Source organism: Polypterus senegalus, chromosome 7 (assembly GCF_016835505.1).
Source record: "Polypterus senegalus isolate Bchr_013 chromosome 7, ASM1683550v1, whole genome shotgun sequence".
NCBI classification, from domain to species: domain Eukaryota; kingdom Metazoa; phylum Chordata; class Cladistia; order Polypteriformes; family Polypteridae; genus Polypterus; species Polypterus senegalus.
Genome location: NC_053160.1, coordinates 27,423,974 through 27,449,881, shown reverse-complemented (window position 1 = coordinate 27,449,881; position 25,908 = coordinate 27,423,974). Strand labels below are relative to the sequence as shown.

Sequence of the window (25,908 nt, the reverse complement as noted above, 5' to 3'; positions counted from 1 at the left end):
TTATCGACATTTATCTAACTCTATATTTATTGTTCTAGTATCAGAATGTAGTTTAAGTTAATTTGTTTTGGTTTCAGCAGATGTTTTGTCATATTTTTGATTCTTGTTTTCTTTTTTTCACATCTTCGCGTCCCCCTTTTTGTTACTTCACGCCCCCCCAATCCCCCCCCCCACAGGCTGAGAACCACTGACTTAATCCACATTAGTAACTTAAATCAGTGGAACCTTTGGTGACAAACAACACATAGCAAGAACTTTAAAAGCTAAAACACATAAACATCCATCTCTCTACTAACCCACCGAATGACAGTTTAGGGTCAGCCTATTCTGACAGGATCACGAGTTTACCCGTCCACCGCCGTTCATAAACTCTCACACACAATGCCCACCACCGGGCCAGTTTATAGCTGGCCATTGACGTAACCTGCACAGTTGTGTGACATCTTATAAAAAGTGCAGTGTATTGAGAAAAAGCCACCGGCACTGGCACTGGAGAAATTAGAAAACAGTGACTGGGCTGGGAATCAAACCTGGTGTTCTGCCCTGGCTACTGTGCCAGCATGCCACACTGCCTTACTCTAAATGATGATGCAAACACTGCAGCTTCGTTGCCATCCAGTTTAGTCGACTGTCTCAAAGGCCTTTCAGACTATTACTACATGTACTCACGCATACTTGTAGTGTGGGTGGCCAGATCCAACCATGGCAGCACTTAGGCACAAGGAGAGAAACAACCCAGTCTGCCAATGGGCCCACTCACGTGCACACATACCCACCCAGAGGTCAAATTTAGTCACCAGTTAACCTAACCTGCACATCTTTGGGCACATTGGAGGGCTCGGGGAGATCTGCAAACCAGTACAAAACTGGCATGCTGGACCCATTAGGTGGCAGGGTCAACCATGGCATGACTGTGCCCTCAAACATTTCAAATCGTCTGCTACATTTCACTCCATTAGATAGATAGATAGATAGATAGATAGATAGAAAGGCACTATATAATAGATAGATAGATAGATAGATAGATAGATAGATAGATAGATAGATAGATAGATAGATAGATAGATAGATAGAAAGGCACTATATAATAGATAGATAGATAGATAGATAGATAGATAGATAGATAGATAGATAGATAGATACTTTATTAATCCCAAGGGGAAATTCACATAATCCAGCAGCAGTATACTGATACAAAGAAACAATATTAAATTAAATAGTAATAAAAATGAAAAAATAAAAAAATAAAAAAAAACAGACAATAACTTTGAATAATGTTAGAATTTACTCCCCTGGGTGTTATTTAAGATGGCTATTGCTGCAAAGAAAAAGCCTTCTCATCTCCCCAAATTTTCTTTGGCAGAATTCACAAAATTTATTACGATTAGACACATTGTTGAGCTTTCCGTAAAACAAAATTAAAATGTCAGGATTGTGTCTGCGCAAGAGTTTGTTTTAAACTGCCAATTTCTTAAACACAGGGGGTAAAAATATTAAAAAATTCTTTTCCACAAAAAAAAAAAAAAAACGTACCTACAGTTGTTTGTCTTTAAAGTCCCACTGGCGTTTTCTTTTCTTCTTTTAAAATAACTCTTCCAGCAGCTTGATTTTCATGGAGCCTAGGCAGACGAAACAAAAATACAGAATGGATAAGCACAAAATGCCAAGATGAATATGTAACTGAGGCCTGAAATATAATGAACATTTCAAATCAGCAGGGGACTGTTGATCTTCCAGATGAAGCCTCATCAGCGTTACAGTGTGTCTCCGTCAGGGTGGAGTCCTCCAAATCTACAAGAAACACACGGCTCACATTCCATCAAGAAATAAAAAGGGGAAAGTGAGAAACTGAAAATAAAAACAAGTTGGTTTCATTTCAAAGTCTTCACATCTTAATCAAGGCCACCAAGTAAATAAGCTCAAGCGTCACTGCCATGTGTACTCAGTGCAAGGGGACTCAGGCTTGTGACAGAACCACAGCACGTCACCGTACATTTAAAGAAGGTTTAAACAAGAACCACTCATTCAGTTGCCAGTACGGGGAGCTGCTGAGGAGCCTGTGGATAAAAACCGTCGCTAAAGCTGATGGTGTGACTCTTAATGCCACTGAACCATCTGCTAAAAGGTGTCACGCATGCGGGTCAGAGGATCTCCTTACAGGTTCTGTCGAGGGATGCAACAACCCGCCTGGGACGAGAGGTCACTAACACTGTCTTGTCCTACTCTGCCCACCGCACAGAGACGGGCGGGCAACTGACTCCGGCCCTTCCAGTTTCCCATTCATGAAAGCCCTGGCGCCACTTTGGCAAGAGCGACCAGCCGGATGGAGCTCCCCGAGCAGACTGACCTTGACCTATGGCTAGAAGCTGAACTTTATTTCTATATTTTGTGGCTCTGAGACAAGGGAGACTAAGCCTAAGGAGCGTTCTTTTTCTTTATTTGTGGTCGTACATTAAATGTGGCAACCTGGTTGGTGATTCAGATTTTCTTGCAGCAACCTGTCATTCTTGCATCTGGCCACATTGATTAATCATTTGTTAAATGTAACAACACCTAAAAGCTAAATGAGAGGGCTACACAGCATGTTCTGTAATGATAAACAGTCCAAACATCTGCTCATTTTACAGACTTCATCGTCAGACATTTTTATTATCCATCTGAAGCCTGTCTTGTCAGCATCAGACCGAACACTACAGACCACCACAGAATGGGAAGCACACAACGACACCCCCATATGAACTTAGTGGCAGCTCATTTAGAGCTTCTGATCAACACGCTCTGTGCGTCTACACGAGCATCTTTAAAAAAAAACACTTGGACATGAAGAACATACAAAATCCACGACGACATAGCAACTGGACCAGGGTTTGAACCCGGAGGTGTGGGGTTATTAGGCAGTGGCACTAACTATTGCATCGCCAGCCTCCGCAACAGGACCCAGCAGTCGTGGCTTTGGCAGGAAGACACCATAAAGGTGTCAACACTTTGGCACCAACTGCACCTAGAAAATAGGATGGGAGCTCAGTGAAGCTCTGTCTGCTTCATAAACTTGGAAAAGACATTGAAAAACCAGACCAGAAGCGGCTTACATGATCTGCATTACTAATCCCCCAAAATAGTATGACATGCACACTCAAGTTTGATCAGGCCATCCTTAAGAAATGCTGATTTGTGTAACAGAACTTCAGATTTCTTCACAAGCGTATCCACAGCAGACAATTTCTTAAGTAGCAAGCAAAATGTTGGATTCAAAAGCTGCTTTGAAGTCCTGGCAGGAGCTACAAGTCCCCCTTACCCAGAGAAAGGGAAGATATGTCTTTCCAACTATGAAAAAAAGGATTGGGTTAATATGTATTAGTGATCGTCACACTTGGGTAGCACTGGTTTGACTTTGTGTTGCTCATGGAGTCCCAAATGAGGCACATTACCCGCATTGTGAGGGAGCGTCATTTATGGCACTACAGCCACGTGGTGCGATCCCCCACCCAAGGGTGATCCGGCCTGCAGGGTCCTCACCCGAGTGGCTGGACCAGGCCAAGGGGACGCCCACATAATGCTTGGCTGTGGCAGATGCTGTAGATGGTGTGAACGTTACCCTGACACAGACAGGCAGACATGTTGTTTTCCACCACCACACTTTTATTTACAGCTATTTACAATGTTCAAAAGTGCACACACGTACCCCCCAAAGTCCTGGCCACACAATGCCTTCTTCTTCGGGCCGCCTCCTACTCTCTCTCGTTCCTGACCTTGTCCTTCTTCCACCCGACTCCAGCCTCGAATGAAGGGAGGCGGCCCAGTTTATCCTCACCCGGATTTGCTCCAGGTGTTCCCCGGCAATCACCCACCGACACGCCCCTGTGTGGCGGAAGTGCCGGCTGCATCCCCGGAAGCACTCGGAGTGTCCCTGCTCTTCTTCCCCCCCAGCACTTCCTGGTGTGGCGGAAGTGCTGACGTCCAGGGCTCCAAAGGCATGGGGGCGCCCCCTGGCGCCGACCACGGGTTCCTACAGGGTGGAGCTTCAAAGCTCTGTACCCATGGCCCCCAAAGGAACCAGGGCGGTCGCCCCCAGATGGTATGGGGAAGGCGCAAGCCCTCCTTCCGGTCCTCCTGGGCATCCCGGCCGGGTCGCCACCCCAGCCACCTCTGACAATGGTCATTTCTGGAGGGTGGGACTAGACCAAGTGTCTGCCTGGGGGGCTGCCTCGTCATGTAGTGGGTGTAGCAACACGCTATACCAGTGCATGCTCCCTTACCTGACCTGACCTGACCATCATCTCTTAATCAGGGAGTTTTTGAGAGGCATTGAGACCCTTTAAGGGGCACCGCTATTGAAGACGATACAAATCATGAGCTACCTGCAAGCTATAGTTTAAGATCACACAGACTGCTGACCTGCGTCTATTAAAGGATTACATATGTGATGTGTGAGTTGTTGTCTTGCACCCCCAAAAATGAGGCTGAGTCTCAGTACTTTAGCAAAACCAGCTTTATTCAACTTGAAACACGAACAGCACGGTTATTTATTGTAGTGTGATCTCCCACTGTCCTATCCACAGACACAATAATAAGGCAGGGTCGTGGCCAGGTAATACTGCTCCCAGCATTTATAATGTTCTCTGCACCACCCACCGGCGACAGGCACTTATAGCGCAGCCACAATCAGCTCGCAGTTGTTTCCGCGGTTCTGTGCTGCAGCGCTGCGAACCTGTGATTGCCTTGGCGGTGGACAAGCAGTCCTCCACAAATGCGGCAGTTGTGTTTCGGCGTGTCGTCCTATTGGGGGGGTCCCAAAAGAGTTCAGGAACCTCACTACATACACAGACTATACAACATATTCATCCCCTTGGAAGTTTTCATATTTTCTTCTTATACAACTTTGAATTATAGTGGATTTCTTTTGCCGCTCTTTACTGTCAAAGTGAAAACAGATCTCTATATAGTGGTGTAAATTAATTATAAATATAAAAAACTAAATAAACTAATTTCTTTTTCTATCGCCTCACCCTTCCATATTTAGGACACCACTTTCAGATTAGCCTTTGTCTGATATTGTTGCAAACTGTGGTACATTCACAGGAGCAAAGGAGACATCCCACACATTATACAGACTGTACCCAATTGTCAAATATTAACTTTACATTAATATTACATAAATTGCAAAATTTGGCATTGCATCTTTGTATCCAGTGTCACATTAACTTTTTCAAATCTTTTCAAAACCTCCTCTTTCTGCTGGTTTTAGTTGACAGCCATTTTACACACATCATGTTAACAGTGAGGTCACTGGTGCAAAAACAACACCTGTCAGCCCGGGCCAAAGAAGTATAAAGTGTCGTGTGCCTTAGGATGTTAGTGTTCTCATTAAGTGAATACGCTTATATGAAGCAGCCATTATTTTGAAATGCTCTGTGAATACAACTATTTTGACACACAATATGTGTGTGTGGCATAATGGCTTCTGTTAGGCTGCTTAATAAAGATATGCTGGTTAACACAGCAGCGCATACTCGGAGGTAATCCAATAAGGAACACGGGCCTCTTCTGCATCCCTCGTTTTTAGGTGCTATTAAACCTAGATCCTACAACTGTACCTTTCCAGATGATACTTCACCCAGGACATAGCAGGTATGAAAGCGGAATGAGTGCATCTGATTAGCACCCTGGATCGTGTTCAGACTGAGTCCCGGCAGAATTCAAACTTTCAAGACAGAAAGACATCCTGCCATCTTAAAATCCCATCAATTTTCCACAAATGATTTTAAACACTTTACTATTTTTTCCATACATACTGTATGGTGTAGTGTGTGGCCGGGGTCATTGCCCAGCTGGGACGCCTCCATGCTGGGAGGACTGGGGTTCAAGCGTGGCCAGAGTGTTACCTGAACCAGGACGCTACATGGCAGCCCCACAGGGTTGCAGCGGTGCCACAGACTCCCGCTGGGCTCCATGGGAGTTGGAGTTTGGTGCAGCCATGTTGAGATCCACGGGCACTGCCAGGGGGTGCTGCAGCAGGATCTGCTGAGCCCTTTTGGGCAGTTGGTCTGCCACACCTGGAAGTGCTGCTGGAAACGAGTAATCAAGCACCTGGAGCACTTCTGTATAAAAGGTGCCAGCAGCCACAGTTGGGAGGAGGAAGATGAAGCCTGATCAGAGGAGTGGATGAGAAGGAAGAGTATTGTTTTGTGCTTGTGCTGTAAGACTGTGCTGGGCTTGTGGAAAACGAGGAAAAAGACAAAAATAAATCATGTGTGCCTTGAACTTGCGTCTCACGCTTTTCTGATTTGGGTTGAGGAGGCGGTACCAGCCTGGTGGTCCATAACGGGTACAAATATGTTCAATTAAATTAATATTTCTATGACATTTACCATTTTGAATACACACTGACCACTGCCTTAGCAGTCATTATGGTTATTTACTTGGCCGGAATGGCTGGTAGCCCCTCATATATTACTCCCATCCTTCATTTTTGCCATATCTTAAAACAACTACTCTTCCCCACTATCGTTTGTGCCACAAAAGCATAGCACCTCAACATCTCCCTGTGTCTCTGTGGCCTCTCTGCCTAAACACAAACTCTTCTATTGTTCTTATCTCCTCAGAATGAAAACCTGCAGCCACAGTAGCACCCCAGACCGGAGTTTGAGACCCCTGTCGTAGGGTATGTCAGATTGCCGACTGCTGTTGCTGCTCTCTTCGCTGGACATTTCAACTGATATGACTGAAAAGACCACTGGGTGTGTCAAATTACCTAACTGCCAATGCTGTACGAAGGGTTAACGAGTGCAATGAGTTCAGCCGCAATCTCTGCCTTTTTTTGTTTCTTCTCGTTTTCCATTGTGCTGTGGTACATAAAAGATGAGACATCAGACAGACAAGCCACTCTTCTCTTGGTGAGGTTCTTATTTAGCATGGCTGCATTCTATGTATTGTACTTCCAGATGAGCACTCATTGGTTGTCAGCTCTAGGGCACATAGACGACATCCAACCAGTCTGATTTTGTTGGAGCAAGTTGTGGACTGGCTGGAGTGAGTCTGTGGGTAGGTCAGACTAGACGATTGACCTGAACGCAGCTGACTGCCTCCGACTCTCTATGATTATATAAATGAAAGCTATGACGGAAAATTATTGCAAGAGTGGTCTAATGTGACATGATGGCCACTCTAAATTGGCCTTTTATTAATTAACTAGCAAAATACCCGCGCTTCGCAGCGGAGAAGTAGTGTGTTAAAGAAGTTATGAAAAAGAAAAGGAAACATTTTAAAAATAACGTAACATGATTGTCAATGTAATTGTTTTGTGACTGTTATCAGTGTTGCTGTCATCAAGGATTTGATTATCATTATTTCTTTCAATCAGGTTCGCATTTGGAGGATGTGTTGTGTTCAAGTTATATTCCATGTTTGTCAACCGATCGAAGGTTCTCAGCTGTGGTTGTGCTATCTCGTGCGATCTTGCGATGTCCAGAGCTTTATTTAATGTTAGCTCAGACCCGACACTTCAAAGTTCCTCTCGCACTTTCAATAGAGTTTGTGCCACACACTATTCTATCCCTGACCATCTCATCTTCGTTTGCATAAGCACAGTCCTTCACCAGCAATTTTAACTCCATTACAAAGGGATCAAAAGTCTCGTTTATATCTTGCGTCTTCTCATTAAACTTGTATCTCGCGAATATCGTATTCATCTTAGGCATGACAAACGCCTCGTAGCGGAAGCATGTCTATTGGATTGCTGCTAATGGATGGCCTTATATGGGCAGGGACTCAATTACGTGGGAGGCGTGCGTATGGGGGACGCAATATAGGCAGGTAGCCAACTATGTGGGAGGCGTGGTGATGGGTGACACAACTCCGCCTCACACGGCGACCGAGCTGCAGGCTATGGCCGTATATATGTACGTAAGTAGGATTCTACGTTACGCGTAGAATTTCGAAATGAAACCTACTTAACCTTTGTAAGTAAGCTGTAAGGAATGAGCCTGCCAAATTTCAGCCTTCTACCTACATGGGAAGTTGGAGAATTAGTGATGAGTCAGTGAGTGAGTGAGTGAGTGAGTGAGGGCTTTGCCTTTTATTAGTATAGATGCGAGTGTGTGTGATGTTGCTGGGATTGCCTTCAGCCCCCGTGACAGTCAATTGGGTTTACAAGTGTTTTTTGATACATTTCTATTGGAAATTATTCCCAGTATCTTTGACTGGGTAGTCAGCTCCAGAAACCAGAAAGGCACCTGTGGCACTAAGTCATCGGCTACAGTGACAGTAATGTTTCACAAGGTACTTTATTTTTTTTAGTGGGTATACTTTTAAGTAGATAGATAGATAGATAGATAGATAGATAGATAGATACTATCTATCTATCTACTTAAAAGAATCTCTCACAAGACGTCAAGGAATTATCTTCAAGGAGTCATCTTCATAAATCGAGCCACCTGAAGAAAATGACAGCAAGATACACAACCGCTTAGAGCGGCTTCCTTTCAGTGAGTGCTGCCATGGCTACACTCCAGTGCCTCTCCATAAAGCCGAAGACGACGCGGGCCACATGAGCGGCTCCTCAAAAATAAACATGACATCTGCGAGGGAGGTAAAGATTCACAAATCTGGTTGATCTTCAGCTGTTGGACCCCCAGCTGTTTGCGGGGAGGGCCACTGCACACTCCAGTGAGGATCATGTAAACATTTCCCACCTTCGCCATCCTGCTGACCTACAGAGATGAATCCCGGCCCCCCCCCATGCTCTCAGCCTCTCCCTTCCTCCCTTGTCTAATCAAGCCTGGGTCAGCTCCAGCACCAGCTGCAACTCCATTGCTCCAGAGCCACAAGCACAGTGTGAGCAGGGAGGTTTGGACAGGCTTCATCAACCTCCTCGCACACATCTGCTGTTCAGATCTCCAACAGGGAGAGAAGGAGGAGGTGGAGGCGGCACACATTAATTAAATCTGCTATTGACCCAAGAATAGAGCAGAAGGCTGAATGAAAATGAGACACGGATAAAGAGAAATGGCCACCCTAGTGAGCAGATGGACTGGCTGAGATGCAGCCACGCTCCCTGAAATCAAATTATTAGCTACTGAGAATTAATGCTGATACTGATAATGGATTACTCCAGCCATGGGAATGAATGGAGTTATCCGCTCTTCTCACCAAACAGGTCCAAAAGCAGGGAAGACATGCAAACAGGGAGCAACTTCTTTAAAATAAACTTTAGTTCAAAATTCCAGTTCCGTTTGTCTGAGCACTCAACAGGCACAAACACCGCAGCCGTCAATTTATTTATAAGCCATCACTGCCGTAAACACACACTCGTCGCGTTTACCCGATTGTTTGGAACAGAGAGTAACAGTCCACGAAACGTAAAGCAGGCCCGATCTGATATTGGAAACATTTATGGAAGCCATCAAGCACCAAGGAGAAGCACGAGCCCTTGTTCCTTAGATTTTGCTTGAGTTTTTCTTCTGATATGCAAAAAGACCCCCTCGTTTATAGACCTGAACTCACAGCTTAAAGGAATACTCCACACGGAAAGGATTTTTGTTTGTTTAATGCTGTGTATCCCATGTAGATTGTAGTGGTGGTCGAGAAAAAAGATTTAATGTCATGTTTTTGTGGAGAAGATCAAGAGAGACCACGGTGAACCGCACTGGACAACGGCAAACACGGTGTAAAATGTCCATGGTAAAAAGACAAAAAAAAGATAAAAAAAAAACAATCTTATGTAAGAAAGCTGCAATTCCCACAATGCTGTGCGTTTAAATCGAAGACCTGCCACTCCCACTCATTCACTGGACATCCATCCATCCATCCATCCATTATCCAACCCGCTATATCCTAACTACAGACAGGAATCTTGTTTTTAATTCAAGCGCACAGCATCGTGGGAATGACATCTTTCCTCTTTACATTTAATGTGAAGTTTTCATGAAGTAGCTGCTAATCATATTTTAAATACTTTATGTAGAGAGTGGGGAGCCACTTCAACCACCACTAATGTGCAGCATCCACCTGGATGATTTGACGCCAGTCATTTTGCGCCAGTACCCTCACCACACATTAGATGTTAGGGTGTGAAGGGGTGAGAGATAGTAAGCTGATTAGAGACAGGGGGTGATTAGGGGGCCAGAATGACTAGACCATGGAGGGCAATTTAGCCCGGACTTCGGGATACAACCTGCTCTTTACAAAGGACGCCCAGGGACCTTTTATGACCACAGACAGTCAGGACCTCGGCTTACTCTTCTTTATTTATTTATCTGGCTTAGTACACTGCTCTGGGCTGGCGCTCTGCCCGGGGTTTGTTTCCTGCCTTGCGCCCTGTGTTGGCTGGGATTGGCACCAGCAGACACCCGTGACCCTGTAGTTAGGATATAGTGGGTTGCATAATGGATGGATGGATGGTTTAGTACAATGCTATATATTGTATACCCTGCCATTCTTTCTTAAACTCTGTGAAGTGCCTTGATCATGGGAAAGGCGCTATACAAATATAATTTATTATTATTATTATAACATCTCATTCAAAGGACGGCACCATATTTATAGTACAGCATTGGGATCCACATTCATTCAGACCACAGGGTAAGCGGCCCCTGATGGGATCAGCAACGTCTCTTCCTGCAGTAACCCAAGCTTTTCCTGGGTGGTCTCCTGTCCAAGCACTGGCCGGGCCCACACATGCTTAGCTTCAGGTGGGTGACCTGTTGTCAAGTGCAGGTGGTACAGCTGCCGGACTCTATGAATCCGTATGCAGGAAAAGGTCCATGGGCCAGGCACACCCATACTTATTGAAACTAAACCGGATAAAAGTGTGGTGCGAAGTGCGTGTGGTATGGCTGCAGGCCAATAATTAGAAACACATTCACACATTTTGCATGTTTTGACCATCCAAGTGAATATCAGACATGTGAGATTTTTGTTTCCATCCATGAATGTTTGTCAATGTCTAGCGCTGGTCTTTCCATTAAATTAAATCTCCATTAAATTGCGAAATTCAAAATCCTTCTCTTGCCACCACTACAATCTACAGTAGAAGGGGTGACTAGCATTTAAAAACATTCACACACATACATTTACATTTTCTTGTTTGGCAGACGCATCCTTTATGGGTGGAGTATTCCTTGAAGTGCTCACAGAAGTCAGTTTCTTTGCTGATGTGATTTCATGCAGTGAGGTCTTTCCAAAATGCTACTTTTTCTATAAAGAAATATTTTAACTCAGAAAATGTAAGTTTGTGTATTACTGGAGAGATCCCAAAGGCAGGCAGATGCAATTTACTGGTAACTCTAAACTGGCCCCCAGTATTAGTGTGTGGGTGAGGGTGTCTTGTGACCCCACTGAGCATCGATTTCTGTCTTATCTCCAAGCGCTGCTGAAGCAGGCATCAGCTCCTCGTGGTCTAACTGCACAATTAAGTTAGATAAAAGATGGACTGGCCATTCTATCAGTTCACTGCAATTCTGCTCTAAGTAAACTGCAGTTTTCTTTATGGTGGCCCGTTCAGTATGCCCTGTAATAGCAAAGCTGCTGGGACAGGCAGCGGCTCCACACAGCACTGAACACGATTAAATGGGTTAGATAACGGATGGATGGAGAGACATTAACTGGCCATTCGCTTCATAAAGGGGAATCAAAAACAGTTAACAAAAAGGGAACCTTTATTTGGATTACAATTTTCTTTCTACTTGCCAATCTATTCATCCTGGCATGAGTGGGCAATGGGAAAGTACCAAAGTGGGCTCCTTGAAGCCCTAAACTCCACTTGACAATCACATTCAAAATGAGTTCCTTGTGACCCAAAGGAAAAATAATTCTGTGTACGTGGAAAATAATGAAAAACAAATCCAATGAAGGAAAACACTACATAAGTTAAGAGGAATGCAGAGACTCATTTCATATTCATGTCAAGGGAGGAAAAAATAACACCTCCAAGCGTATACTATTCACTTTTTACAAAAGTGTGAATGTTAGCAACGTAAGTACAAGACTAAGACGAGTCTGTAAGATGCCAGTGGTCTCCCTGAGATGGCTACCCAGCTACAGCACTGGGGTCAAATCAGTCACACGAAAGACACGGAGGTATAATTTAATAGAAACATGGCTGAATTAAGGCAGTTTCTTAAAATACAAGATACAGAAAACATTTGTTCATTCATTTACTGGTAGCAAACAGAACCCACTGAAGTAATGATTTCTCATCAGGGCCTTTCTGCCATTCAATGATATTTAAAACATGACAACAAGCATCATAATTAGAACTAAGAATTACAACCATATTACTCCAGCTCTTAAATCGCTACAGTGCCTGTAAAATACGATCGATAGATAGATAGATAGATAGATAGATAGATAGATAGATAGATAGATAGATAGATAGATAGATAGATAGATAGATAGATAGATAGATAGATAGATAGATATGAATAGCACTAGATAGACAGATAGATAGATAGATAGATAGATAGATAGATAGATAGATAGATAGATAGATAGATAGATAGATAGATAGATAGATAGATAACTTTATTAATCCCAAGGGGAAATTCACCTACTCCAGCAGCAGCATACTGATAAATAAACAGTATTAAATTAAAGAGTGATAAAAATGCAGGTAAAAACAGACAATAACTTTGTGTAATGTTAACGTTTACCCCCCCGGGTGGAATTGAAGAGTCGCATATTGTGGGGGAGGAACGATCTCCTCAGTCTGCTGACCACAATGTCAGACCTGCAGTTCCCAAGACGCACATACTGTGGTCTGTCTGTAAGATAGTCCACGATCCATGCCACTTAGTGTGAATCTACTCCCATCTCTGTCAGCTTGTCCCTAAGGAGCAGAGGTTGGATGGTGCTGAAGGCACTAGAGAAGTCCAGAAACATAATTCTTACAGCACCACTGCCTCTGTCCAAGAGGAAGAGAGATCGGTAAAGCATATAGATGATGGCATCCTCCGCTCCCACCTTCTCCTGGTATGTGAACTGCAGAGGGTGTGGCGGACCTGTGGCCTCAGGTGGTGAAGCAGCAGCTGCTCCATGGTCTTCATCACATGTGACGTCAGAGCGACAGGCCGGAAGTCATTCAGCTCACTAGGATGTGATTTGCAGTTTATTGTTAGAAAACACTGGATCACAGTGGATTTCGTTTGGCTTTTTTGACGCAGATCAAAAGAAGAACACTCTTGAATGTCAAAGTGAAATCAGATTTCTGCAAAGTGGTCTAATTTAATTCTAAATGTAAAACACACATGTTTGTTTATTTAATGAACAATTTATAAATGGCCAGTATGGTGGTTATTGGTGTTGCCTCACTTATCAGCATCCTAGGCTTAAATCCCATCCTGGATCATCACTGATGTGGATTTTGCATGTACTCCATGTCTATGCCTACTTTCCCAAAATTTAGGTTAGGTTTACTGGCAACACTAAATTAGCATCAGGGGGATAAGTGGGTTTGAGTATGACTGGGCCTTATGTTGGACTGGACCCTTGTCCAGAGCTCATTCCTAACCTACTGTTGTGATGTAAGATTTTGCATATAACTTGATAAATGTTTTGCATGTCTTTATTTATAATTTAGGCAAAGCAATGTAATTTAGTGTTACTTTGGTGAGAGGTATTCGTGTTTGCCTCCGCTGTTTACGACTAACTCTTTTTGTGGCTTTACGACAGGATTTGGGGGATGTGTCTTAAGCCAGTTTGATGAGTATTTCTCTGCTATAGTCTTTCTACTCCCGCAAGTAGGCTAAGGTGTACTTTAACATATGGTTTGGGGGCAGATGTTAAGATGTTCTATTTCCCCTATTGGTCTGAGGTATGGCTGTTTGGAATTGGCTTGTCTCAGAGGCCTTTAAGTTTGTCCTATTGGCTGTAGGGGTTGGACAGAACATCTATAAATGTACGTGCTTAACCTCACAATCTCTCTCTTGCTAACCTGTGATGATACAGAATTATCTTTCTCTTGCTAACAACTGAAGATGACCATCACACCTTGAACTGAAGACAACACAATGAAGAGCACAGCTTCAGACATTTTGAACAGACTTGTGGCTAAAAGCTGAGCACCAATGATACCTTAACTAGAGACATTAAGTAATTATAAGTCTGTGTGCCACCTGAATTACACATATAATACAAAATAAAACACACTGTTTGTAAATGCGCTTCTTTCCTGCTGAGGTAGATAAATTATTGAACGCCCCTCGCGTGTGTATATAAATATTTCCTCTGTCTGTTCAGATGACTTCATCTCTCAGTCATTCTATGGATCGATTCTCTCCATGTCCTCAGACCTCTTGTGGCTTCCTTCAGTTCCGCTACATGCAGTCCAGTATCTTTACTGATGATGTCGAGCTATCACGTTTGTGAGGAACCACCTCCTCCTTTCCACTGACCATTCCAAGCATGAAGTGACCTGCTCAGAAAGAAATGACTGAAGTAGGAGAGTGTTTTCTTTGTTATCTTGGCCTCTACTGACATTTCTGGTTTGATCCATCCAGGGCTACTTGGTTATTTATACTGGTTGCTCATGGAATGCGTAACAGACGTCTCCAACACCACAGTTCAAATACATTGATCTTTTGGCCGTCTGCCTTTTTCACTGTCTAGGTTTCGCAGCCTTAAGTTGATACTTGGGAAAACAATTGCTCTGACCAATCTGGATTTTGTTGTTGGGCTGTTATCTTTGTTCTTTCAAATATTGTTCATATACTGATCATTACATTTCTTCTCAGTGCTAGCCAACTATTAAAGTCAAGGATATCTATCTATCATATGGTGTCATTCATATCTATCTATTGTGATGGACGTCCCTCAACTGAAGAAACAAGCCTTTTCAGAGCACTACATCCCCCGGGACGCTAGATGGCAGCTCCCCTGGATGGAAATGGTTCCTCGGATTCCCGCAGGGCAGTATGGGACATGGAGTCCGTCTCTTCAGCCCTGTTGGGTGCCGTAGGTGCTGCCAGGGGGAGCTCACCAAGAACCAGGGGACTATTACCGTGATGCTAACCCGGAAGTACTTCGGAGTCACGAGGACGGAAACCCGCAGTACTTCCGGGATACTTGAAGAAGGTGTTTGACCCAGAGAAGGAATACTTCCAGGTCATGGACTTTAAAAGGACTTTGGGAAACCCAGCAAATCGATCCGGAGTTGGGTGGTAGAGTGACAGAGCTGCTGGGAGTGGAGGATTGTGTGTGATTGATTATTATTATTATTATTATTATTGTATTGATTGAGAATTGTGGAGTGTGCAGTGCTTTGTGTACTATTATTGAAGAATAATATTAAATAATCTTCTTGGTGTTTTATACGTGTGTCCTGGATGTCTGTATGGTGGGTTTCTCAAGGCAACAGCATCTTTAACATCCTCACTATCTACAGTCATGTGAAAACATTAGGACACCCTTTGAAAGCATGTGGTTTTTTGTAACATTTTTAATAAATGGTTATTTCATCTCCGTTTCAACAATACAGAGAGATTAAAGTAATCCAACTAAACAAAGAAAACTGAAGAAAAGTCTTTTCAAGATCTTCTGTAAATGTCATTCTACAAAAATGCCTATTCTAACTGAGGAAAAAGATAGGACACCCTTGCCCCTAATAGCGAGTGTTACCTCCTTTGGCTGAAATAACTGCAGTGAGACGGTTCTTGTAGCCATCTACCAGTCTTCGACATCGGTCTGAGGAAATTTTACCCCACTCCTCAATGCAGAACTTTTTCAGCTGTGAGATGTTTGAGGGTTTCTTGCACGTACAGCCCTTTTCAAGTCACCCCACAGCATCTCAATGGGATTCAAATCTGGACTTTGACTTGGCCATTCCAGGACTCTCCATTTCTTCTTTTTCAGCCAATCTTTGGTTGATTTACTAGTATGTTTTGGGTCATTGTCATGTTGCATGGTCCAGTTCCGCTTCAGCTTTAATTTTCTAACTGATGGTCTCACATGTTCTTCAAGCACCTTCTGATACACAGTAGAATTCATCGTGGATTCTATGATGGTGAGCTGACCAGGTCCTGCTGCAGCAAAGCAGCCCCAAACCATGACACTTCCACCTCCATGCTTCACAGTTGGTATGAGGTTCTTTTCTTGGAATGCTGTGTTTGGTTTACGCCAAACATGTCCTCTGCTGTTGTGTCCAAATAATTCAATTTTGGACTCATCTGTCCAAAGAACATTATTCCAGAAGTCCTGGTCTTTGTCAACTTTATCTCTGGCAAATGTCAGTCTGGCCTCGATGTTTCTCTTGGAAAGCAAAGGTTTCCTCCTTGCACACCTCCCATGCAAGTTAAACTTGTACAGTCTCTTTCTGATTGTAGAGGCATGTACTTCTACATCAACAGTAGCCAGAGCCTGCTGTAGTTCTCGAGATGACACTTTAGGGTTTTGGAGACCTCTTTTAGCATCTTGCGGTCTGCTCTTGGGGTGAACTTGCTGGGGCGACCAGTCCTGGGCATGTTGGCAGTTGTTTTGAAAGCCCTCCACTTGTAGACTATCTTCCGGACAGTGGAATGGCTGATTTCAAAATCTTTTGAGATCTTTTAAATCCCTTCCCAGACTCATAGGCTGCTACAATCTTTTTTCTGAAGTCCTCTGACAGCTCTTTTGTTCTCACCATGGTGCTCACTCTCACTTCAACAGTCAGGAGCACACCAAACTAAATGTCTGAGGTTTAAATAGGGCAAGCCTCATTCAACATGCAGAGTAACGATCTACTAATTATGTGCACCTGGTGTGATATACCTGTGTGAGATCTGAGCCAATTTAAGAGGGAATACATGTGAGGGTGTCCTATCTTTTCCTCAGTTAGAATAGGCATTTTGTAGAATGACATTTACAGAAGATCTTGAAAAGACTTTTCTTCAGTTTTCTTTGTTCAGTTGGATTACTTTAATCTCTCTGTATTGTTGAAACGGAGATGAAATAACCATTTATTAAAAATGTTACAAAAAACCACATGCTTTCAAAGGGTGTCCTAATGTTTTCACATGACTGTATCCTATAGTGCCATTCACATCTATCTATCTATCTATCCTATAGTGCCATTCACATCTATCTATCTATCTATCTATCCTATAGTGCCATTCACATCTATCTATCTATCTATCCTATAGTGCCATTCACATCTATCTATCTATCTATCCTATAGTGCCATTCACATCTATCTATCTATCTATCCTATAGTGCCATTCACATCTATCTATCTATCTATCTATCCTATAGTGCCATTCACATCTATCTATCTATCTATCTATCTATCTATCTATCTATCAGAGTTTCTTACTAGCTTTGGGCAGGTAAGAAAGATTGTGCAGGTTGAGAGCAGAAGACAGAAAGGTGCTATATAAATAAATGGCATTATTATTATTAGTCCTGCTACTACCTTGTTTGCTCTAGAATGGAAGAACATATTATGAGAGAACCATGATGTCACTTCGACTTTGTCAACTGAAGCCCCGCACCCCATCTGGCCAGCCTCCTGTAGAGGACGCAGAACAACAAAGGTAGTGTTCATTTTAGACCCTGGTCTCTTCAAGGACAGATCCTGTGTTAAAGATCCATTATGCCAGGTGTACTGATGGTCCTTCCATTTTTGTTCATTTTACTGGCATTATGTTCCATAAACAGGGCTGCCACCCTGGCACCCCAACACCTTGCCAGTCTGTCGGGTTTACTCCCTACAATACATATAGTAAGTCTATGTACAAATTACAAGTTGTGTTGACTATCGGTGCATATTAATTTGAACGATATTTTCAGTTAAACTATATTTATGAAGAGGCTCACAATATGCTAACTGAACTGAACTCTGTCCCTCTTACTAAGTTTTAAAAATATATGCAGCATGGTGGTGCAGTGGTTATTTCCGTGTTGGTCTTTGCAGGGCAGCCTGGTGTCCTACCATGCCAGGAGTGCAAGTGTAGGCTCCAGCATGTCAAGTAATTTGTAATTGATGCCACTGGCATAAGCTTAGGCTCCTACTGAAAATGTGGGTTCATAAAAATGGACGGACAGAGGACGCTCATAAGTAACGTTTACTATTAAGAAACAATCCAGCCTCTGTGAAACACTACCATATCAATCAGGTGATTATAAAAAGAAACGAGACTGGGAGGTTAACATTCCTGAAAACTTCTGAGGCAAAAAGATATGTGGGGTCCTGTGGAGGTGCGACTACTCTTAAACCCCCCTCAAGTTAACCTAAACACACTAACGGCCTCGGCTTTTTACAGTCAACCTGAAAGATCACATTTCAAAACACAACATGCCATTTCCCACTTTTGCTTACATTTTTCTTTTCTGTCCAACATCAAACAAGTGTAATGGGAACCAAAGGTCTCCAGATAGCTCAGCTAGATGTTTTTTCAAAATAAAAAATAATCTTTACCTGAAGTTATGACTACCTCGTCCCAACGTGCTGCAGGGGAAAGCCAAAACAAGGCCTTGCTTTGTTTTTTTTTTTTTCTTTTTTTTGACTCATTGTTACTAATATTTATTTTAAAACAAAGTTCGTTTTTGGCAAAAGGCATACAGCAAAACATAATTAATTCATTCAGCTGACAGTTTTAGGAAGCAATCTGAATGGATGCCAAACCTGCTGAAGGAAAATTATTCAACCATAACTGGAAAAAATGCAGTCAGCATCTCAACAGCCATGCGCCAATTTTTCCTTTTGCTCTCTGAAGCAACACATTTTTCCAATAAACAAAAAGTCACCCAAGCGAGCTGAGCTGAGGCCTGTGACGCAGGCTGAGCCATTTTACCATGTTGTAAACACCGCTCTCCTGAACTGTTGTGATGGAGCAACACTCTACACCTGTGGAGAAAAATAAATTGGCCATCTCTGTCTCAGTCCCTTTTTTTTTTTTACTGTTGTGACAGACGACTGGGGAGGCTCCCTGAACAGGATGTCCCGAAAACAGAAGGACCGGGGAGGACAATATATTGGGGACAACATCTCCCCCAGAACACGAGAGGGCAAACCCCCTGGAATAAGTTGGGACCACAGGCCAGGGGGCACCCGGTCACTTGAGGAGTCCTGGATGGCAGCAATTCCACCACACCAGAAGAAGGTCCAAAGGCGCCTGGAGTACTTCCAGGTGTCCATGCAACACTTCTGCCACAATTAGGAGTGCTGCCGGAAATTAATTGGAGGGCACCTAGAATACTTCTGCCTCACCCCATTCTGGGAGCCGGAGTCAGGAGGTGGAAGACACAGCTTGCAGGACAGGAGTGGAGGCAGAAGAAAGAAAGACAGAAAAAGAGAAAGAGAGAAAAGGAAAAGAAGAAGGGACTGAGCAATATTTGTGGGTGGATCTGTGCACTGTGTGCTATAAAAGAAAGAGAAGAAAATAAAAGTGTGTGCTTGGACTTGTGTCACTGTGCCTGTCTGTGTCGGCGTTAAACTTCCACACTCACTGTCTATCACTAAACAACACACAATGCCTCTTTCACAAAATGTTGTAGGGCTACTTCAACCTGCTCTGTTCAGCAACTGCATTAACAGCAAACATTTCTGAACTCTCTTTTCTTCAAAGCACATTTATGTGACCAATTTACAATCCATCAAACTTTATTTTGATAGAGTTTGATGGATGTGGGTCCAGTCCACACAGCTTTGACTGCTTAATGGTACACACAAGATATTTTCATGTAGTGTTACTGGATGGAAGGTTAAACAAAAATGCATAAAATCGTCGACTCCGAATCCTCAATTTAGGTTACGCCTGTCTCTGACCGACTCCTCAATTTAGGGTACCATCGACTTGACCGACTCCTCATGTTAGGGTACCCCCTGACTCCGACCGACTCCTCAATTTAGGGTACCATCGACTCCAACTTTTCAATTTAGGGTACCTCTGTCTCTGACCGACTCCTCAATTTAGGGTACCATCGACTCCGACCGATTCCTCAAGTTAGTGTACCATGGACTCCAACCGACTACTCAAGTTAGGGTACCCATTCTCCAAACCGACTCCTCAATTTAGGGTACCCTCGACTTCGACATTTCTAATTAGACTCTCATATTTACTATGTTGATTGAAACCACATATCATACAAGATAAGTATGGCGTCTAACACTTTTGGATTAGATCTCTGGTAGGTGCCAATAAAGCTGCCGATTTTTGCATCCTTTAATTTCCATATACTCCGACACAGATTATATTCCACAACTGTTGTGCTTATAAAATGTTCAAAAACTGTTGACTTTGTTAAAACTTTTTTGCCTTTGTAAATCTAAGCATTGGATTTAAACTACCACAAATACATAATATTTTGAAATTTGCAAAATCAGTCTTCAAAGTAAATTAAAACGTATCCTGAAATGAATAAAAAAGCTTAATTGAATTAGAAACTGGAAATTTTAATACATTATGGTACAATATATATACTTAGTTAGAGTCCGTACATTTTTAATTACTTCTGATTCCAACTCCACGATGCTGACTTTGACTCCGGAGCCCTGGGCTAAACTACTTGTAGAACTGGCATCAAAGGAATGAATGAATATCTTCAACACACAAAACGATAAAAGTAGTTTACAACTGTATTTTCTCAAAGTTTTACTTAACCTGACATTGGACGGTTAAGGAATTATTACAAGATGCCACTTTATACCCTGTGATCTTGGGGTGGATCGTGGTGGCAACAAGCCTGGCTAGACAAAACAGACTATCCCATCCTTATTCCAACTTTTCCAGACACTCCCAGGACAGTCGTGAGACGTGATTCCTCTAGCATGTCCTGGATCTGCTTGCAGTGGGCTATGCCTTTAATGCCCCCAGAGGTAAGGCAGTAGTTCTGCTCTGCTACTCAGCCTCTATGAAGGAGAATGAGCTCAGTCTCTCGGCACAGGAACCTGGTGGTTTCAACCACTTGTACTCACAATCTCACTCTGCCAGTAATAACTAAAGACCATGGCACGCGGTCGGAATGAGGAACGATTAGAGTGTTGTGATATAGCAGAGTTTTTTTTCCTGGTCTTGTATTTATTTCGTTTTTCTCTTGTTTTTGTTCTTTATACTCACACACACAACTACATATACAGGTAGTCATCGACTAACAACCTACGCATCTTACGACCATTCAACCTATGACCGCTACCGCATCACACAGGCAAATGATAATCTTTGCCACGCCAGCTCAGTTTATTACCTAGAGCGGTTTTGATTACGTTCAGTTACATTTGTCTCACAATTACAGGAAAAAAGGCTATTAACCATGACACAAAAAAAAGGTGATCAAGCAGTATGAGGGAGGCAAGAAAGCGAATGCGATCTCTTGTGACTTTAAGGTATCCCATTGTAACCGGTGTGCACCGCACGCGCTGTACTGCTGCACTCTGGGTTTGAATCCAGTTAACCTCCAAAGCTTTTGCGTTGTGACTCACAATGTGCCGCTTCATGCGAACCACCAGAAAGGGGTAATGAAAGCACACTCAACTCCTTTATCTGTTAATGTTAGGAGTGCTCAGACTCTGCTGGTACAATTCCTCCTCTCACAGTTAACACAATGAACACTGGCAGAGGCTCACACTGATGATGTAACATAACACAGACAAGAGAACATGATTTGTGAAGCTGTAAAGGTTCGGCACCCATGCAAGCAACAGTAATGACAAATCAAAATAACAAACTAAAAAATTAATTTACACAAAAAATGAGAACATCTACACAATGTGCTAAGAATAATGACAAAGGATATAAAACAAACAATATGACTCATTTTAAAATGCCAAGGTGTGTCTATCTGTCATGTGATTTCTTGCAAACTATTGGGGCTAAATCCTTGATCTTGTTTTAATCAAATGCTTATTCAAAAACTATTTAGGCTGCGGCAGCCGCAGCAAAGTAACCAGTGGTCATGTGTTTATTACTAAAAAGTAATTGCTAAACCAAGTGACATGGCGGCAAGAAAAAGAACAGCAGCGACATATGTTAAGCATCAAGCAAATCACAGGAGCTGATTACGCGACAAAGAATACCATAATAATAATAATAAGTATTTAAAGAGCAGTAACATCTGCTAAGCATAAAGTGTGGTATACAGGATGTAAGAATGAGAAAGACAGAGAAATGCATGCGATAATCAAGAAAATTGTCAAATACGTGTTCAGAATTCACAAGAGTAAGTCCTTGTGTGTGTAAACAACTGGCAGAGAGTCTACGGTTCTGAAAATCGAACATTTAGTTGTGTTACACAACCCCCCACCATAACTTAAAAGGCTCCTTACTTTACCTACTAAAAAAATGTCCTCTTTTTGAATGTGTTGCTTGTCAAACATTGAACTTTCTTAAAATTTTGAAATATGATAAACTAGCAGACCACGTGCGCTTCACTGCAGTCGCTGTAGTTGGAATAATTATGTATCTACATGAGACTTATAGAGCTTCTTTATATACAACATTTTTGGTTTGTCCTCCTGGAGCCAAAATATATACATTTTCCCTATGACTAATTCGTGAACCTCCTACATAAAAAATAGAAATGTGAAAAACAGCAACACCGCCGGGAACAACAGTAAATGACGCCGGGAACACCGGCACCCCGCGTCTACTAAACACTAATTAGAAACTAAAGGAAAAAATACTATTCAGTAAGTACTGCGTCTAGTAAACAGTATATCAGTAAAGGAGAGAGGACTAAACACTAAGGAAAAAGAACGGCAAGACCGCGTTAGCTGCGGAGCTCAGCTCGGAGCGAAATGAAGTGAATGGGAGGGGAGATGATCACGTGACTCCCCCACCCGCCTTAACTCTTCATCCCTCCACAAATACAGTCTCTCAGATCCCAACTCTCCTTTATATGTATAGATGAGTGATATAACCATTAGACATTTTACCCCATTCCAAAATTCTTACAGCTTCCTGGTTTCACCCTTGTAATAGACATATTAGTAATAAAGCACGTAAGCTTATACCAGGGGTGTCAATCTCAGACCCTGGAGACCCTAGAAAATGGCTGCAGGTATTCCTTTCTGCCACTTTCTTAATTACTGGTAGTAGCTACTTTCTATTGTTTTTTGACTTCTTTTCTCTTCATTTTAATTGCGTTTGTTATTTAACAATCCTCTGAATTACTTCTTTCTGAAAAGCAATGGTTTCTCGCAGAAATCAACATAAAACGTCTGTTGCTGCATGCTACAGCTGCCAGTTTGCTAAGAATATGCGACAGGCTTGCTGCCAGACTGTCTTTGTGTGGCTGAGAAACGGTCACAGTGCATTGCAATCTGGTTCCTACCTCTTATCATTGTTAAGTGGCACTCCTCCCTGGCAAACATTGTCAGTACCACAATTAGCTGGGGACCAGTCAACTGAAGCTTGAACCTTGCATTCATTTTCGGTCACTTGTTTCAAAATCTGAGTCCGACAAGTCATAGTCCAGTTCAGAGATAATAGGCAGAACGTCGTCCACATGGTATTTTGCTTTACACATTCGCTTTGATCTCTTGCCAGATGTCAGTGCCATTTTTGCCGTTGTTTGCGTCTTGCTACTCACGCGAGTGCAGGAAATCTCGGTCAAACCAATGAATCTAACTTTCCTTCTAGCAACGAGAATCTATTTAAAAAATAATGGTTGGCTCTGTCACAGTTTACAGTCGATTACCATCGTCAACACCTCCTTTTCACAAAATGTGAGTTAAATGACATCCAAATAAAAATGAGATGTGAAGTGAATAATGGATGACCAGCCTCAAACTCCAACCAATTTCCCTCCATCCATTTTTGTAATTTGAAGGTGATTCTTGTTGCTGATTGAACTTGTTATCCCACGGCTTGTTGGTGCTGTCATTCGACCACAGCAGAAATCAACGCTGAAATGTCCGGGGACCTGAGCAGCAGATCAACATTACCAAGACCTTCACCCTTCTTAATTTTCTAATATCTTATGGTGGGCACAGGTTAGCCAGTCAAGTGTTGGCCTGTTTTGTATCACATTATTGTTTGGTTGCTAATTAAGGAATAAAAGAAACAATTAAGGGGTCGGAGTCTTAAATAGCATGTCAATTAAAATGAAGGGAAAAGAAGTTAATTAGAAGCAAAAACAAATCACTGGTTAAGAAAAGGGTCTGAATGAAAACCTGTGGCCACTCTGGCCCTCCAGGATTGGAGTTGGAAACCCTTACTTTATAGAAGTTTTCATTTCGTTTTCAATTAAAATGAGAGCCCCCTTAGTGGCAGCTATTACAGTGAATAAACTGTGAAGTGATTTAGTGCTACAGCTAACTTTATTAACGGTGCAAGCAGTGTGGCCAGGTGGCTGTGGTACCGAGACACAAATCCACCACTGGCACTCACCCTGCCTCGCTGCAACTGACGACATCTTATATTATGAATCTGTGACATTTAAGTTATTTTGTTTTGTCTTCAGTAGAAAAAAAATGTAAGAGTAAGCAACACTGACCAAGGCTGAGGGATAGTAAGATCGTAATCTTATTAGTACACACGAAATGAACAAAATCACATATTGCATGATAAGAAAAAACTCTGTGGTAACATTTCAATGTAACACAGAGGGCTAACCTTTATCTACAAATGGAATCTTAAAAATAAATCATAATGTTACAACTATAATTTATTTTATTAAGTTGTTGACCTCTTTTACTAATCAACACCATCACTGAGGTTTGAATAAAACTGCTGGGATCCTAAATTGGATTAGCCAGGTTTGAGAATGTTATGTTACATTATGTCATACTAGTTCTCTATATTGGGAAACAACTAAAAATATGAATCTTTATTATATAAAAAATCCTGGGACGAGGCAAGACTTTTTTTCAAGAGATTGTTTCCCAGTCCTGTGACTTGAGACCTTGGTCATGAGATTTTTTCAAGTCCCGTCCTCCTCTCAACCATATTTAACCACAGCCACAGTCCTCTCACCTCTCATTCATGTGAATGCTTTTGACAGACACAGTTCCTGCTCTCTCAGTTCTTATAAATTTTAACGTTTTCCTCACTTTTAAGTTCCCAATTAAAGAATTTCATCACAAAGGGGTATCAACAGTAAAAATGCGTACACAGGCAATCCTAGCACTGAGAAACGATGAAGTCAAACAAATTCACACCAAAAATGTTGATTCGTTACACAGCAAATTGGTTAAATGCGTATCAATAGACTTTGCTGAAACAGTTGGTGGTGATTGCGTGGAAGATGAAAACATCAACTTAAAATATCACAAAGATAACTACAACCGTTAACACCATCCGGTCTTCTTCTACAGGAATTACTGTAGAAAGAAGGATGTATTGAAGGAAAGGTAATGTAGTACATCATCAGGTGATATCATTAGACAACAAAAGAGATCTTGATATGTTATTCGCATTAAAACGTTAACAGCTTCCCGTTAGAATAGATTTTGCAAAGACAATTAACAAATCTCAGAACCAAACATTCAAAAAAAGTCGTTTTATTTAATAGAGACAATCACAGCCAGTTACACGTTGTGTTGTCACGATGAAAATCCAAACACAGAATTAAAATTCAATGCGATATTATTGAAAATTTAATTCAAAAAATAGTTTTTACTGAAGTTTTACAGTAAAAGTGTAAGTTTAAAAAGTATTTGCGTGTTAATTTAAAAGCCAAACAAAACAAAATTGTATTACGCAACGAATACCTCTAACGCAACATGAAACATAATTTACTTTCAATTTATTACATTTTACTATTTCTTACTATGGTTAATTAATGTAAAATAGTTAGTTCTATTATGCATATGTAACAATTCCCATGAAAATAATCGGTTTAAATTGTACATCCGCATCCCCATACGCGAGAGGCAGAACCACAAAGAGGCTAGCGCAGGCCCAGGGGTTGGCAAGCGAAACGAACAGGGGGCAAAGCCCCTTAGTTTAAAATAAAAATGAAATCTTCAATCAGAAGCACTCACAGCATTAAGTAGGAATGCCA

At 42.1% G+C, this 25,908-nt stretch overlaps 1 protein-coding gene across 2 annotated transcripts in view; it reads right to left on the bottom strand.

Annotated features, from left to right (window-relative positions):
• The window catches only part of lhfpl2b (LHFPL tetraspan subfamily member 2b), a 246,176-nt gene that overhangs the window by 101,468 nt on the left and 118,800 nt on the right, over positions 1-25,908 (bottom strand). The window contains exon 4 of one of the 2 annotated variants that reach the window (XM_039758387.1): positions 1,538-1,619. The gene's annotated coding sequence lies outside the window, so the exon portion shown is untranslated. Of the gene's footprint in view, positions 1-1,533; positions 1,620-25,908 lie in introns of both variants that reach the window. The other variant, XM_039758389.1, reaches the window with a different exon arrangement.